At 47.6% G+C, this 12,699-nt stretch overlaps 1 long non-coding RNA gene across 3 annotated transcripts in view; it reads right to left on the reverse strand.

Moving 5' to 3' along the window:
• Positions 1-6: 6 nt before the first annotated feature.
• The window catches only part of LOC121026905 (uncharacterized), a 24,735-nt gene continuing 12,042 nt past the window's right edge, over positions 7-12,699 (reverse strand). Inside the window, exons 1-4 of one of the 3 annotated variants that reach the window (XR_005788491.1) lie at positions 5,549-5,765; positions 3,389-3,559; positions 492-619; positions 7-170 (exon numbers count right to left, since the gene is read on the reverse strand). This is a non-coding gene — a long non-coding RNA (uncharacterized LOC121026905). Of the gene's footprint in view, positions 171-491; positions 3,560-5,548; positions 5,766-12,699 lie in introns of those variants that run through there. The other 2 variants (XR_005788489.1, XR_005788490.1) reach the window with 2 other exon arrangements.

Below are 12,699 nucleotides of genomic sequence, written 5' to 3' on the forward strand. Positions count from 1 at the left end.
TCCGTCTTGGTCGGCCCAGAACAGTAGTTGCCTTAGAAGTTGTTATCGGGTGGCAAGTGCCTTGAGGAGTAACAGCACTGAACACGAGGATGGACCTAGGATTCTAGGTCTCTCCTGTTCTGTGATCGTTCACTGGCTCACAGCTGGGAGGGGAGACAGATGGCAAACAGCTAATGGGGACAAGATATGATCAGGGACGTTACAGGAGCACATGGGAGGAGCAGAGGGGACCCCAGAGGGGTGGTGCGGCAGAGGGACTGGGCACACCATGTGCTGGAGACCAGTGAGCGGGTCATGGCCTCTGAGGGGAGTGAATGTGGAGGGAGGGAGTCAGCTGGTGCGGGGAAGGGGTGAAGGGGGGCGGGGTGGGGAACATCTACAGGTTAGCGCCAGCACGGGCTGCAGAGGATGGAGCCGGGGAGGGTGAGCAGCTGGAGACTCCGGGGTCGGTGGGACCTGGGAGTCGTGGGAGAAGGCCGCGGTACTCACACCTGACTGCCGTCCCTCCCCTGGCCAGGTGCACCTGATGAAGCCGGACGCGGTCCCCAAGGCGTGCTGTGCCCCCACCAAGCTGAGTGCCACCTCCGTGCTCTACTATGACAGCAGCAACAATGTCATCCTGCGCAAGCACCGCAACATGGTGGTCAGGGCCTGTGGCTGCCACTGAGGCCCGGCCCCGCTGCTGCAGAGCCTCCCGCCTGGATCAGGCCCCTCTCCAGACGCAGGAAACCCTCAAATGCCATCACAGCTCAGGTGGGGTGGCAGAAAGGACCCCTACTTCCATCCCTGCCAGGGTCTCCCCAGGTCCCTCTGCCCCCTCCCCCCGATGTCTGCAGACTGGCTGGCCTGATGTGCACAGCAGCCTCCGAGGCATGCTGACTGCACTGTCTTCAGCTCAGACATCCTGTCTTAGGACCTGTCCTTGGCCATCCCCAACCCAGACTGTAGCTGACCCGGGCCTGTCTGAGGAGCATCTGGAGTGTGAGCTTAGCTGGCTGGGCTTTGAGTGGGGAGAAGGGGGTCTGTCCCTCTTTATAAGCACCACACTGGGAATTTCCAGGGCACAGAGATGCAGTTGTGCTCAGTAGTGCATTACTGGGCTCCTAACTTGGCCCACTGGCAGCACATTGGAAGAAGAATGAGCTGGTTGAGCCTCATGCTAAGACTGAGGGTGACAGGGATGTTTTATGGCATATGTCTTCCCCTCCTTGGGAAAGTGGTTTGATGCCCCCACCCCAACCCAGAAGCAAATAACCTTGGGGGCTTCCAGTTTCCCCTGCCTTTTTTCCATGTGAGGCTTAGCACTGACACAAAGCGAACTCAGTTTCCCCACACTAAGGAGCAACCCATTCTACCCACAGCATGGTGCTTGGGCCACCTCGGGCCAGGCACAGGGCAAGGAGGGAACTGTCTGTCTGCTAGAACCGAGGAGTTAAGAACAGGCTGCTCAACAGTCTATACCACATTGTGTGCCCAGAAGCACTGTGCTGTTTCTTGAGGCCTGTGAACCAAAGGTCCCTGTCCCAAGGGAATGACAGGCAGTAATTAGGCTGACCTGGGTGAAGGTTCCCGAAAATCGTTATTCTCCTCAGAGCAGCTGCCATAGTCAGTTGGGAGTGTCTGTTTGATTTCTGACTTGCTAAGCCTGTAATTTACCTGCTGGAGCAGACAGAGTTCAGCTGCCCGAGCCCTGAAATACTGTGTCATTAAAAGCAGATCCTGGGCCCGCCCAACCCACAGGCACAGCCCAGCCGAGGCAGAACCACCCCTGTGCCCAAGGATGCGCATCTCTGCCATCACTCTGCACCCTGAGGAGGGGCCCCAGGACAGCAGGCGGGGCCCCAGGACAGCAGGCGGGGCAGCAGTTGAGGAATCTGGGGCCCTGCTGCAGGACAGCAGCCCCTCCACGGGGACCTGGAAGGGACTGTGGAGCAAGTACAGAGGAAGAGACCCTCCCCGTGTACACAGAGGGCAGGCCCAGACTGTCTGCAAAGTGGGGAGTTCCCTATTAGCCTGGGGCTTTGAGCTCTGGCTGGCAAGGGACTGAATCACAAAGTGGCTGGAATGTCGGGAGACCTGTACTCTGGTTCCAACTCAGCCACTGATGGGTTTGGTGTCAGGATAAGTTCCCTTCCTGATTCAAGCTCCAGTTCCTCATCTGTGACACAAGGATATAAGCCTACTTCCTGCCTGAAACGCTGGCTGTCTCCTCTGTCACAGAGCAAAGACAGCCTGAGTGCCCAGCTGCTGTATACATAGGACATGAAACCCACCACTTCGGGGCCTTAGCAGCTCTCTCCTCCCAGTATCAATGGCAGTGGAGGTTTTGAAAACTTTTAACAAATGTCAGTATTTGGTCTCCTCAACACCTAGCACATAACCTGACATGTTTTGGGGATACCAAGAAAGCTTGTAGAATGAATGTTTTAAAGATGCAGACTGCCTTGTCCACTGGGTGTGCCGAATAGGAATGTAAGTATCATGATCTGAATCCCTTTCTGTGCAATAAAGCTGAAAGTACAGTGGTCATGGACTTCCTGACAGACTTCTAGAACCTCCAGCCAGCCAACAAATTGAAACCAACCAGAAAAGGCCTTGGAGAAGGGGGAGAATTGTGGATGCAAAGTCAATAAAGGGGCAGCCATCTTATTTATATGGTTGCCTGATACCCCAAGTTACGTTCAAGGCTGCACGTTAGAATACATAAGGGCGGTCAGCTCAGGCCCACTGACAGCAAAGTAAGTGCTGCCAGGAAGGGAGGCTGCAGAGGAACAGCCAAGTCTGGGGGCAGGGGGAACTGCTCTGTGCGCCTCACACCCAGTGCACCTCCACAATCAGAGCATGGTACTGGCCCGGACGACAGCTCACCAGGCAAAGCCCTGTTCTTTTGTGTCTCTATGTAAAGAAATGGGTAACATGCTTCAAGAAATGCCCTGCAATTTCACAGGAAAGGAGGCTGTGAATAGGATATGGTGGGTTTTAGAGCCAGTAGACCTGGCATAGAATCCTGGCTCTGCCTCTTGTTAATTTCACCAAATTATGTCACCTCTAAGTTAGAAGTTTTTCCTCTGGAGTATTAGTACTGCCCTTGCAAGGCCATCGTGGGGATTTGGTGTGTCCACAAAGCACTCAGCACCGTGCGTGCATGGGTACTGAATGAATAGCATTTACTAGTGGTCTTACTTTAAATGAATTTATGTATCTGGGCCTCCCCTGTTAAAACCTTCCTGTTAAAATCCCCTCCTTCCAGAACATGTCCAGGAGGTGCTGCTGTATCTACTTTAAAGCTGAGCTTTTCCTAAAAAATCTAAATTTGGTCATCTCTAGGGATGAGGTAGGGACTTACAAAATCCCCTGCCTGTGGGAGTCCTGGCGTGCAGGGACCTACCGTGACTTGGTGACCTGTGGAGCCGGGGCCTCTGCTGGGGACTGAGGACGGGGCTGTGTTTTGTCCCCATTTCCTCCCAAAGTCCAGAGTCCTACAGCTTCTGGGAAGCTGAAAGGGGAGCTTTCCTGGGGTTTCTCTTCTTACCATGAAGCCTTGAGCAAGTATTTGGACCTTTAAAAAGAAAAAAAAAAAGTTTTTCCTCACTTGTGTGCTAGGGAAATTTTTGAAAATAAAAAACATAATCCCAGCATAATCCCCAAAATGCATAATCCCAGTACACAGAGATAAGCATTGTTAATAATTCCTTCCAGTCTTTTTCTTTGACACATACATGTTTGTCTTTATATAGAACATCTGGGTATTTCATGAAGTCAGGATCATACTCTATGTACTGCTTGGTGATCTGATTTACTCGATCTATGATATATTGAAAATTTGTTATTAAATCTTCTTTGAAAACAGATCTTGCTGTAGCACTGCCTCTGCCCCAGTTCTGCCACGATTCCCTCCCTGGAGGCAGGTCTGGGGTCCCCATGACCCTACCATCGGGAGCACTGGCCCTGCATCAGGAAGGCAGGTGCTCTGGTCAGACAATACCTACGCGATCAGCAGGCTGATGGCATTAGGACCTGGCATCTCACCACTGAGGCTCAGGTCACCACCTACACAAGGGTTACGGGTGGACCCACATGATAAATTTTGGGGAAGCCCCTTACAGAGCACAGAGGGAGCAACTGCCACCTGTCAGGTCCCCATCCACTGGATTCCTGGCCAGTGTGCTAGTCCCACTTTCCTAGGGCAATCAGGGAAGCACAGTGAGGGACAGAACTCCCTCCCCCCAACAACCTCTCCCCTGGTTTCACAGAGTTGTGACCAGTCCTCCCTCCTGGGGCTTCAGGCCAGTCGGTTCCCCCTCCCCACATGTAATCCCTAGAGCCAGCCTTGTTGAGTATTTCAAGTACATCTCTTCTCTCCCAGACATCACACCAGCCCTGAGTGGCTGGCATTTTCCTGGCCTCACTGCTGCCTGTCCTGATAGCCATGACTGATACCAGTTAGAGGGACGCCTAGGTTAGGGAGCGAGGGTCCCTGCTGGGAATACCGCAGGCCGTGATTTGAGCGACAGGAGCGGGCGCCAGCCAACCAAAGGGGTACAAGCCAAACCCCACCTGAAGGCAGAAACCAAGGTTGGCCCAGGATGCTAGCTAGATAGAGAGGGCTAGCCTCCAACCCTCTGCAGAAGCTGCCCTGGGGTCACAGGCCAGCAGGCTTCTCTCCTCCCCTCCAGGCTCAGCCTGACTTCAACCCAAAATGAGAACCAGCCCTGCCCAATGGTTTCTGAGTGTCGAGCCTTGATCTAGAGCCACTGGCAGGCGGCAGAGGAGCAGGTGGCAGCCTTGGACATTGTTTCTGATGACTGATGGTTTCTGGTGACCAGCCTCGGCACATGGGACATGCTGGGAGGTGGCCCGGCTGGCCAAACACTGGTATAGGGTGAGAGGCCACACATGCTACAGACTGTGGCACCAGACTTTGATTTCCACTGGGGCTGGGGTATGGGGAGGATGCAAGTACCATTTCGGCTGATTTCTCGTGTTTCCCCAGCACCACGCACAGCGCCTGGTAAAAGGACTCTGGGCATTCTGCGGTACTACAATTCGGACTATTGGTTCAATGACTGAATAATAAGTGAATGGGTCACCAAGACTGATTTCAGGTGCCCCTTAGACTCACGACTAGGTATGAGGGCAGGAATAGAGCATGGCTTACCTAACTCACTGGCCTCGTAGCAGAGGAGAGGACAGAGGCACTTTGGCACCAGCTCTGACCTCTGCTGCCCTACAGTAGTCTGCAAAGGGTATAGTCTTAGGGACCCAGCCCGGGTGGGAGGGAAACAGCAGGGGAGGTGCTCTGCTTTGTCACAGGAAGATGGGCCAGTCACAGCTCTCTGAAAATACCTGGGACCTGGCTGGCAGGCGGCCATACAAGAACTAGGATTTATTTTCCTAGAAGAAATGTCCAGGAGCCACATTGGCAGGACGAGGAGAAGCTGTGGCAGTAAAGGCCCAGAAAAGGCCACATACAGCCTGTCCACAATGAGGAAGGTGGCCCCTGTGCTGGCCACGCCTGGGAAAGAGCCAGAGGGAGTCCAGGCCATACCTGCAGAAGAGTCGCTGTGAGCTGAGTCCAAGAAGGGCCACGACACAAACCCCTGCTTGCCGCAAAGGGGACAGACACCCTCAGGTGCTGGTTCCCAGGCTGACAGCTCCCTCCTGGATATGCAGGGGCAGTGCCGAGACTTTGCGGACTCACACGTACTCCCCACAGTTGGCAATGATCACCTTCTGCTTTGGCTTCCTATCCTTGCTGCCCTGGGTCTTTGTGGGGACAGAAGAGGGGGAGAACCAAGGGAAGGTGAAGAGTAAGGACTGGCTTAGGGATACCCTCCCCATCTACCCACCCCTGCCTGAGCAGAAGCAGCCCTCCCTGGGATCTGCCACGGCCCCTCTCTCCAGCTCTCCCGCAGGGCTACGCACCCAGGGCCCAAGTGGGCACCCATCTCAATCTGCTACAAGACATCCAGGCCTTCTGTGACCTCCCCAAACACTATGTGCTTGCCATCTACCCAATCAGTCTTGTCACATGTCAGGACGAATCGGGAGCTGTTGGTGTTTGGGCCAGAGCTGACCATGGAGAGCAGGCCTGGGGGAGAGAAGGAGCACGTCAGGCCCTACCCTTGGCTCCCTGCTGTCAGACGTACATCTGTGCAGACTGTTGACAGCCCTTCAACCAGGCAGGCTCAGACTCTAGGATAATACCATGTGGATGCCTTGTTTGCCACTCAGTTGATAGTGAAATGGTGAGCAAAGTTGCTTAAATCATTTTATACTGGTTTATCCTTTCTTTCACTCATTCAATAAATACTTGTATTGTCTACTTTGTAACTTAGCTCCTGTTGAGCCCTGGGGACATTGGTCCCAGCCCTGGTGCAGCTCATAGTCTAGTGGAAAAGAGTCACTCAAAAGATAACTGTGGATGTATCTCAGGAATGCAAGGCTGGTTTAACATCCAAAAAGCAATATAACACATTAACAGAATAACGCACAAAACCCACATTATTATTGCAATAGACACAGAAAAAGCATCTTACAAAACCCACAACTTCTCATGATAAAAACACTCAACAAACTAGGAATAGAAGGGAACTTCCTCAGTCTGATAAAGAGCACCTACAAAAAAACCACACAGTGAAAGACTAGATGTTTTCCCCCTAAGATCAGGAATAAGACCAAAACATCTGCCCTTACCACTTCTATTCAATATTGTACTAGATGTTCCAGCAACTGCAATCTACAAAACAACGAAATGAAATATGCAGATGACATGATCTTGTATAAAGAAAATCCTACAGAATCCACTAAAAAACTATTAGGACTAGTTCAGCAAAGTTGCAGAATACAAGATCAACATACAAAAATCAAGTTATTTTATACTCTAGCAATGAACAATCTGAAAATGAAATTAAAATAATTCCATTTATAGTAACATCAAAAAGAATAAACTTCAGAATAAATTCAAAAGAAATATAAACTTATACCCAGGTAACTATAAAATGTTACAGAAAGAAATTAAAGAAGATTTAAACAAATGGAAATATATCCCATGTTCATGGACTGGAAAACTTAATACTGCTAAGATGGCAATACACAAATTGTTCTACAGATTCAGTGCAATCTCTGTCAAAATCCAACCGGCTTTTTTGCAAAAATTGAGAACTATTCCCCAAATTCATACAGAAATGTTAGAGACCCAGAATAGCCAAAACAATCTGGAAAAAGAAGAGCAAAGTTGGAGGACTCACACTTGTCAAATTTGAAATGTACTATGGAGCTACAGAATACATGACAATGTAGAACTGGCATAGGACACATATATAGATCAATGAAACAGAACAGAAAGTCCAGAAACAAAATCCTTACATTTATGGTCAATTGATTTTCAAGAGGGATGCCAAGACAATTAAAAGAACAGCCTTTTTTTTTGTTTTTCTTTTATTGAGAGAGGACACAAGTGAGCGAGGGCAGGGAGAGAGAGAGACTCCCACAAGAGCAGAGATGGGGGGGGGGAGAGGGAGAGACAGAGAGAGAGAGCGAGAGCGAGAGAGCAGGGCTCACCCAAAGCGGAGCTCATGCTCACCTAAAGCAGAACTCAAACTCACGAACCATGAGATCATGACCTGAGCCAAAGTAAGATGCTTAACCAACTGACCGATCCAGGCACCCAAGAACAGCTTTTTCAACAAATGAGGCTAGGACAACTGGACATCCACAGGTGAAAGAATGAAATTAGATCCTTTTTCTCACACTATACACAAAAATGAACTAAAAATGGATCAAACACCCAAATGTAAGAGCTAATCTTTAACACTCTTACAAGAAAATATGGGAGTAAATCTTCACAACCTTAGTTTAGGCAAAACCTTCTGAGTTATGATGGAAAAAATATACTGATGGAAGAGAAGAGAGATAAATTGAACTTCAACAGAATTAAAACTTTTTGTGCTTTGAAGCAAAACAAAGAAAAGTGAAAAGACAACCCACAGAATGACAAAAAATACTTGCAAACCATGTATCTGATAAGAGAACTACAGCTATTTAAAGAACTCTTGTATTTCAATAAAAAAGAGATAAATAACCCAATTTAACAATGGGTAATGGATCTGAATGGACATTTTCCCATGAAGATTAAAATATGGACAACAGACACATGAAAAGATGCTCAACATCTTGCTTCCATCAGTCAGAAGGCAAATCAAAACCACAATGAGACAGCATTTCACATCACTAGGATAACATAAAGAGAACATAAAAGAAAGAATAACCAGTGATTGTGAGGATACGGAGAAACTGGAACCCTCATAGGCTGCTGATGGGAATGTAAAATGGTGCAGCCACTTCAGAAAACAGTCTGGCAGTTCCTCAAAATATGAAAAAATAGTTATCCTATGCCCCAGCAATTCCAATTGTAGGTACCTACCCAAGGGAAATGAAAACATAGGTCCACACAAAAACTTATACATGAATGTTCACAACAGCATTATTCATAATAACCAAAATGTATAAACACAAATGTTCATCAACTTATGAATGGATAAACAAATTGTGGTATATGCACACACTGAATATTAATTGACAATAAAAAAAATTAAGTACAGATACATGTTATATCGTAGATGAACTTTTTCGAAAACATGCTAAGTGGAAGCCAGTCACAAAAGGCCACATACTGTGGAATTCTATTTATATGATAGTCCAGAATAGGCAAACACTAATCGAAAGTCGATTAGTGTTTGCCTAGGCCTGGGGGACAAGGAGAAGGAGAATGCTAAAGGGTGTGGGGTTTCCTTTGGGAGGAAAATGTTCTAAAATTATTTGTGGTAATAGCTGCATAACTGAGTACAGTAAAAACCACTGAAATGTATACTTTAAATGGGTGAACTGAATGTATGTGAATTGCATCCCAATAAAACTGTTTGTTTGTTTGTTTGTTTTTTAATTTTTTTTTCGACGTTTATTTATTTTTGGGACAGAGAGAGACAGAGCATGAACAGGGGAGGGGCAGAGAGAGGGAGACACAGAATCGGAAACAGGCTCCAGGCTCTGAGCCATCAGCCCAGAGCCCGACACGGGGCTCAAACTCACGGACCGCGAGATCGTGACCTGGCTGAAGTCGGACGCTTAACCGACTGCGCCACCCAGGCGCCCCTGTTTGTTTTTTAAAGAAAATCATGCTATGGAACAGCAAAGCCTCGTGGCACAGACATCTGTTCAGTGAATGGAAGCACAAGACGCAATCACCTAAAAGTATATGTGTCTGTGTGTGTGTCTCTCTCTCACATGCACACGCATACACACATGTAACAGTACCATGGAAGGCTTTCTGAAGGAGGTGACATCTGAGTTTAAAAGAGCCAGGTTCGGCAGAGGCTGAGGGAGGGTACCTATAAGCTCATCTGTCTCAGTGAGAAAGCCTCTTTTTCATGGCTAGGGCTCTAGACTGCATGCGCCCTTTGGATGGGGACCATGTCCCATTCCACTCTCAATGATGGAGTTGATCAAGGTGCCTGACACATAACAAAACTGCCCTGTGAACATCAGTTTTAAATATTCAAATATTTACACAATTCTAGAATACAGTGGTGACCAATAAAGACTGGGTCCTGCCCTCCTGAGGCTAATATTCTAGAAAGGGAGACAGAAAATAAGTGAAAGAATAAGTAACTTCATAATATAATCTCAGGTATTAAATATATGAAGAAAAATGAAGCTGACTAAAAAGAAGAGATGACAGGAATGCCCATTCTAGACAGAGAGCAAGGCAGGTCTCTAAGACAAGGTACATGGCACCTGAAGGAAGTGAGGGGTGAACGCTGTAGATGCTAGAGGAAGAACATTCTAGGACAGGAAGTAGAATGACCAAGACCCTGAGGGGGAGTAAGCTGTGACTGAGGAACAGCAAGACTGCCTTGAGGACAGAGGGAGGAGCAGCACATTCTGGGAGCTTGGGAAGGTGCCAGGCCTCATGCCAGTGGGTCCTAAGTGATGGGGCCCCATGGGAGGACTCTCAGCCAGAAAGTAACAGGACTGGGTTTATGTTTGAAAAGGATGGCTCTGACTACCTCACATATTGGACCAGGAGGGGAAGATGCAGGAGTGGAAACAGGGAGACAAGTGTGAGGACTTGGTGCTGGTGAAGGAAGGGTGAAGCAAGGGCAGACGAGAAAGTGACTTGAAACCCGTGGATCTGACCTATGTCAGATGGAGGAGAAGGGTCGAGGAGGGGTCCTAAGCTGAGCAAGCAGTTAGGGAGATGGTGGTGGCATTGCTGGAGACAGGGATGAGGAGAGGAAGGGTCTGGGAGAAAAGAACATGAGAGTCTGTGAGGTCTGAGACATCCAGGGGACGTCCAGGGGAAGGCGACAGGGAGAGAACAGCATGGAGGCTGACATGTGGACAGGATTCATTTACAGATATGACTGGAAACCCTGGAAAACCTGGGACAGGAAGGGATTGGCCAGAGCACTGGTTATAAATAGGGTAAGACTGCCCCCTCGAGGCTACTTGGAAACTCCAAGCTATGTTGCTCGTTGTCAGGAATAATGGGGGTGCTACTGGCATTAGTGGGAAGGGAACAGGGAATCCAGATGTCCTGCCATGTCACATGTCAGGAAGAATTATTCTTAATCCTCTCAGACTTTCAAATGCCTTGAGAAACATTCATGTATTGGATAAAAATCTGTTTATAATGATTTGAGCTGAGAACCTAACTCCATTTTACATATAAATCCAAAGACTTATCTTTTGCACTGAATTTTTCCAGAAATAGACCTACTACATAAACCAAGGGAACATAATTTTTGGTTTCGTTCAGAATTTTACCAGGGGATTTTCACCATGTCAGGAAATCATGTTACTGTGACCCTGCCAACAAAATACACCTATGTCAGTCCACACTGCTAACTATTGCTCTAGGCAGAAGTGTATGTTTAAATATTTCACATATTTAGTTGTGTCCAAGCATTTAAATACTGAAATACATACTATTTTATTGTAAATTACTTTCATTTTCTTTCATATTATAATTATTACATAACACTATTAAAAAAATTTTTTTTAATGTTTATTTTTAGGGGCATCTGGGTGGCTCAGTCAGTTGAATGTCCAACTTTGGCTCAGGTCATGATCTGGCAGTTCATGAGTTTGAGCCCTACATGAGGCTCGCCGCTATCAGCGCAGAGCCCACTTTGGATCCTCTGCCCACCTCTCTGCCCCTCCCCTGCTTGCACTCTCCCAAAAATAAATATTAAAAAAATATATATTTATTTTTACTTAAGAGAGAAAGTGAGAACCAGCAGGGGAGGGGAAAAGAGAGATAGAGAAAATCCCAAGCAGGCTCCATCCTGCCAGTGCAGAACCCAACTTGGGGCTCGATCTCATGAACTTCGAGATCATGACCTGAGCCAAATTCAAGAGTCAGACACTCAAACGATGGAGCCACCCAGGAGCCCCACATAACACTTTTTTTTTTTTTCTTTTTACAAACTATGTGTTGGAAGAATATATTAGCTGTGACTTTCATTCCCACCCAGTAAAGAATCAGTTCTAAGAGGTGGGCACGAGGCTAATATGTTAAGAACCATTAAGTGAAGAGTGAGGGTAGAGAAGACAAAAAAGTGTTGAGCTCTGGGTCCCTGCAACCGCTTGGAGGTCAGGAGGGAGGAGACAGGAGAGACTTGAGACGCAGCAGCCAATAAGGATCTGAGTGGTGTGAGAGGTGGACTGCGGTGGAGGCTTTGGGAAGCCACTTGGATCCCCTTCAAGACCAAGACTCTCACTTTCTCACCTCCCAGGAGTGTGAGATGCTAGCAGCCCCAGGAGAAGTTCCACCCCAGTAAATGCCTTTGGTTGAAGAGAGCTGCTCACCCCTTCTGGGAATCAGCCAGAATTCATGACTGTCCATGTGAGGGTTCAGAGGCCTGGTTCCCAGGCCTCAATTCAGAACAACTCAGAAGGGCTATCCAAGCTCCAATGCACCCCTGGGACCAGCTGAGGCCTCTATGTGACTGATGGCATCTCAGTTACACTCTGCCTACTCTGCTCCCCTCATTCCCTTGCAAGAGTTGTCCCTGAGATGACTCTCTGCCTCCTGCATGCAATTCTCCATGAGTCTGTTTCCTAAAAATTCTGACCCAAAACAGCCAAAAACTGAAAAAAAAAAAAAAAAATCAAGTAGTGATAATGTGAATATGTTTTTCAGAGCTGTAGCAATAAAAGCCAAAATAATCACCTGAAAAAAATGAATGTTACCTTTGGCAGGGCAGGAAAATTATGGTGAGGGGGAACAGAAGAACATCATGTTATAACAAACTTCAATGACTTTCTTTAAACTATGTGCAAATTATGACTTTGATAAACATTTTTTGAAAACACTTTTGAGGGGCGCCTGGGTGGCTCAGTCGGTTGAGCGTCCGACTTTGGCTCAGGTCATGATCTCACGGTCTGTGAGTTCAAGCCCCACATCGGGCTCTGTGCTGACAGCTCAGGGCCTGGAGCCTGCTTCAGATTCTGTGTCTCCCTCTCTCTCTGACCCTCCCCTGTTCATGCTCTGTCTCTCTCTGTCTCAAAAATAAATAAACATTAAAAAAAATAATAAAAAAAAATACTGTTTTTTAAAAAAAACACTTTTGATAAACATATCTAAAAAATATGAATATTTAAGAAAATAGGAAGAGGTGCTTGGTGGGGGGGGGG

Source organism: Herpailurus yagouaroundi, unplaced genomic scaffold (genome assembly GCF_014898765.1).
Source record: "Herpailurus yagouaroundi ecotype Mexico unplaced genomic scaffold, PumYag 77, whole genome shotgun sequence".
NCBI classification, from domain to species: Eukaryota; Metazoa; Chordata; class Mammalia; order Carnivora; family Felidae; genus Herpailurus; species Herpailurus yagouaroundi.